This window comes from Chelmon rostratus, chromosome 15 (genome assembly GCF_017976325.1).
Source record: "Chelmon rostratus isolate fCheRos1 chromosome 15, fCheRos1.pri, whole genome shotgun sequence".
Lineage (NCBI taxonomy): Eukaryota > Metazoa > Chordata > Actinopteri > Chaetodontiformes > Chaetodontidae > Chelmon > Chelmon rostratus.
The window spans coordinates 1,294,733-1,300,000 of record NC_055672.1 but is presented as its reverse complement, the minus strand read 5'-3'; positions in this window follow the sequence as shown (position 1 = coordinate 1,300,000).

The following is a 5,268-nucleotide window of genomic DNA, read 5'->3' as shown; positions in this document are numbered from 1 at the left end:
AGAACCCATACATTTTGGCTCCTACATACTGTTTTCACAATGTGTCACATTATTGAAGCATAATCCATCTCCTGATGTTAGCATTCACTAGAAATGACGTTCACATGCAGCTAACAGCAACAGCAAACACAGCGTAACGCCGCCTACGTTACGTTATTTTTTCCACTGTCAGCGTTTTTAAATACTTTTCCTGCAAGATTCACAACTTTCCCGGCTCTGTTTGGGTCATTAATCTCTATTCATTAAGGTTTAGCATGATTGCGAGGTTTTTTAATTATCGAAAAAGACGTAAATATTTAATCAAAACCATCTTTTCTGAACATCAAACCCCGAATCAATCATCCTGAAAACACATCAGTGACGATTTTAACTTTACAAAGTTTGGCAAAACAACCCGATCATGAGCCACTTCACTCTCCTGCGGGCTCCGGTTTGGTCTCCACCAGTTTGTCGCTCAGCAGCTAACGTCAGCTAATGTTAGCTTCTGTTATCTGGTATCTTCAGCTTTAATACCACATTCACACCTGACGGTAACATGTCACCTGTATCTGGTTTTCTGGATCAGGAAAAACACGTTAATGCAGGTCTGATGCATGAGCTGAATGCAGTCCAGAACTCACTGGTCCCCCGTTCTGATACAAACAGTGAAGGATAAACAGGTGTCAACAGTCCGTAAGCAGGTAATTAAGCAGTACCAGTAAGTATAGTACATGTATGGCAGTATTTACTGGTATCTGTGCACCCATGTATCAGTGAAGTGACAGTAACGAGCTCAAGAACTCAAGAGTTCAGCGGTCTTCTGGCCTGGGGGGTGAAGCGGTCCCTGAGCCTGGTGGTTCAGGGCCGGATGCTGCAGGACCATCTGGCAGACGGCAGCAGGCGGAACAGTTTGCGGTGATTGGGGTGACGGGGGTCTCTGGTGATCCTGCACTGCTGGGTGTAGAGGTCCACAGCTCCGTCCTGCCGATGTGCCGAGCAGCTTTCTCCCCCCTCCGCAGAGCCGCACGGCTGAGGGCGGTGATGCAGAGTATCCCGGAGTCCGTGCCGTCTTTGCTGCGATGTCGGTGAGTCCAGGTTTATGGATGTGACGTCACTGCTGGAGCTGTCTGGGTGGAGATGACACTTTGTGTTCATGAGGAGATGAAGATCTAATTGAGCTTAATCACAGAGATTTCACCAAACCACAGACGGCTGCACGTTCAGGACGAACACCTGTAATTACACCTTTAGATTCGTGTGCGCAGGTAAGCGTTCCGGCTGGATCCGGTTTCCAGCGTGTTCCAGGTCGGCTCCGCGGCAAACCTCCAGGTAACCCCGCTGCTCTCAGAGTGTGGGCTCCACCTGTCGGCCCGCGCTGCAAACACCGCAGACGGCCGAGCTTCATTATCTTCTGCCACCTCCGATGAGCCGCGCTCGTCCCTCTCTCTCTCCCCCTCCATGTAAAAAGTGTGGGGACTTGATTATCGGCCCATGTCGGCAGGCTGTGATCCGCTGGAACACACACACACAGACACACACACACACACACACACATACACTCTCTCTCTCCATGAAGTCAAATGAAATGACTCAGTTGTTATCCTCACACTCTGACTCGGGGGACTATATCAGAGACTGTGTGTGTGTGTGTGTGTGTGTGTGTGTGTGTGTGTGTTTGTGTGTGTGTGTGTGTGTGTGTGTGTGTGTTTGTGTTTGTGTGTGTGTGTGTGTGTTTCAGACAGTTTGCAGCTGGATCGTTTCCATCTTTCACTCGTTCTGTCTCGTTCTGTCTTCTTCCTCTTCTCCGTCCTTCCTGTTATTCTTGTACTAGACCTCTTGTCCCCACAAAATACTCTGTTCTGAGTAAAAGTCCTGCTTTTAAGAATCTCACTCTAGTACAAGTATGTCAGTATAATCAGTAAATGTACTTCAAGTATTAAAGTAAAAGTACTGAGTGCAGTAAAACGTCCCTGTGACTGAACTTCTGTTCTCCTGTTCTCCTGTTCTATCTGCTCTGCTGTTCTCCTGTTCCATTTGTTCTCCTGTCCTCCTGTTCTCCTGTTCTCCTGTTCTCCTGTTCTGCTGTTCTATCTGTTCTGCTGTTCTCCTGTTCTACTGTTCCACTGTTCTGCTGTTCTCCTGTTCTACTGTTCTACTGTTCTATCTGATCTACTGTTCTCCTGTCCTCCTGTTCTCCTGTTCTGCTGTTCTATCTGTTCTGCTGTTCTCCTGTTCCATTTGTTCTCCTGTTCTACTGTTCCACTGTTCTACTGTTCTATCTGATCTACTGTCCTCCTGTTTTCCTGTTCTATCTGTTCTCCTGTTCTATCTGTTCTCCTGTTCTCTCTGATCTCATCAGATTACTGTGACTCAGTCGTTCATGTCAAAGCAGGATTTTACTGTTGGAGCTGGTTGAGCTTCATTTGAACTAATGATTCTTTTCATTCTGGATCAATCAGCTGATTATTTCCTCCATTAATCGATCGATCGATCGGTTTGGAAACATTGTGAAAATAGTGAGAAATGTGGTGACGATGAGGCCAAAGTGACGCCTTCACAGTGTTTGTTTAGTCCAAAGCTCCACATTATTACAAACACATTCAGATCATTCAGATCATTGAGAGGAAAAGCAGCAAATCAAACATCTGAAGATCAAACATCAAATGATTTTACAGCAACAATCACTGAAACCATCAATAGTCAATCATCAGTCATTTCCTGTCAGTCAACTAATCAATTGATTGTTTCAGCTGTTCTTGTATAAAGTGTAATTTTTAAAGTAACTAGTAACTAAAGCTGTCAGATAAAAGTAGTGGAGTGAAAAGTAAAATATTTCTCCCAGAAGGAGAAAGTGGCTTGAAAAATACCTCAAACTTGTACTTCAGTGCAGTACTTGAACTCTCTTCGTCTTCGCTCTTTCTGTCCCTTCTTTCCTTCCGTCTCTCCATCGTTTCTTCATCTCATCTCCACTCTGCTCGTCCTCTTGTCAGGGTCAGCTGATCATTTAATCTGTAAACAGACGCTTCAGGTCAGCTGGTTGACAAACATGTGGAGACAACAGGAAGCGTTGTGTGTTGTCCTCTGGGGAACTTCACCTGTCTCGCCGTCAAACACCTGAACACCGGCAGAGGCGGAGTCCGACTCCTCATGTGAAGGTTTGTTCTTTTCTGGCTGATGAAGTCTTCCTCGCTCTCATCCGGCCTCCGCTGTCGTTAAAGCAGCTCTGATCACGACCTGCTGAGCAGCGACCAGCAGACGGACACCTCAGGAGGCGGAGGAGACCAAACGCAGAGCTAAAAGAGAGACGATACTGGACTGACATTCATCACACACACGACTCATCGTGGACAAGTGGACATAAACAGTGTTGCTGCAGGTTTGAATTACAGCTGCTTGTCTCTGAAACTCTAAATGATCCATCTGTAGCCAATCAGACAGCTTCGTCCCCTTCAGCCAATCACATAAGCGTAGATTCAGATGACAATTTCTTTATGTCCATTGCTAATGTCAAAGAAAATAAAGGGTGAAAGTGTGGTTATGAAACCAGGTATCACAGCAAAGCATGTGATACCTTCTACAGGGATAAACAATCAGTCAGGTTAGCGATAATCAATATACAACATCTGGTTAGACTTTCAAAATAAAGCTTTCTGAGAAAAATTTTAATTAACGGCCTAGTTTGGTCAGAACAGATCAAACTGGGCCGACTTCTTCCTGAAAACAATCAACACGATCATTATCGCCCCCTGCTGGTACTGCACCTACACACATAGCGAGGCGAACTGTCACGCTACCCTCTAGTGGATTGGTGGGTCTATTACACGCTTTGGTGTCAGACTGAGGTGGTTTATGTAAATCTGTGCAGACACTTCATGCGCTGAGCTGGATTTTAACCCAGACTCTGTCGCCTTCACCTAATTTTACACTCAACAACACCGACCACTCAGAGCTGCTCAGGTCCACGAAGCTCCAGGTCGGGCGTATGCGATTTTTACTAATTCATTTTCAGTGTTTGTCCACCTCAATTAAATCTAAAGTATTTATATAAAATTAGCACAGGGCATCGTGTCTCCCTATAGAAGACACCTGATAGGTAACCCATAAAGTCCACATGAACGCACACATCAACATATAACGTCCTCATCACTCAGACCCCTCCAGCTCTTACGTTCTCATTCAGTAACGTCTATAGATTCAACCTTTTGTCATCTTATTTTTTTCTCCGTTTCCTCCGAACCAGCCAATCGCTCAGCCCGGATTAGCATGTGAGAGAGACGCCAAGAGGGGGAGGGAGAGAGAGAGAGAGAGAGAGAGAGGAAGAGCGAACGAAAGAACGACCGAAAGAAAAGAGGAGAGACGAGAGGAGGCGACGGAGAGAGACAAAAGTCCAGCTGTGAGATGAACGTGGGATGAACGCAGGAAGAATAAAACGGATCTTATCTTTCGGGGAGAGAAACTTCCAGAGCGCAGCCCGGGTTATTACCATGTAAATCACACACACACACACACACACACACACACACACACACACACACACACACATAACGTCATCTAAACACACACACACACATTCAGTATGATGTTGCACAAACACAAACTGCACCAACACACACTCCTTTCACTGCGTTTGATTGGGTGTTTTTGAATGAAGTTGGCTCCTGCCTGGTATTTTGATGAAGTTGGTTATTTATTGGGTGATGAAATTAAGTTAATTGCTTATTGGTATTTTAATTAAGTTCCTTTCTCTGTGGGTGTTTGAGTGATTTTTGGAGTATTTATTGGTATTTTAATGAAGTATTATTTGGCTGCAGACTCAGTGGGAGAGCAGCTGAACAGGCATACACACAGCAGGTGGCCCAAACACACACACACACACACACACACACACACACGCATGATGACATATTAACACACAAACAGGCATTGATGCAGATATCATACATATGTCTCAGTGACACACACCCTGACACACATGCATACATGATCAATAACTCTTCTGTTATACAAGCTTATTTTTAAAGGTTAAAGTTAAACATTAAATATCACGTTTCCTTCAAAATAAAATCTTTGAAAAGAAGCCATGTTAGCTTTTTGGGTTGTCCTCTTTCCTTCAGTTTTAGTTTGTTCTAAAGCTTTTTGGTGCATTTCTAACATCTGTAAAGTTACAAAGACCAACAGCAACCACAGAAAACTCACTTCCCTTACTCGTCTGCGTCACAAGATCCGGACGAGCAACTTTATTTTTTAAGGAAATGCGACGTAAATGTTTCCACCGCGACTGAAAATCTG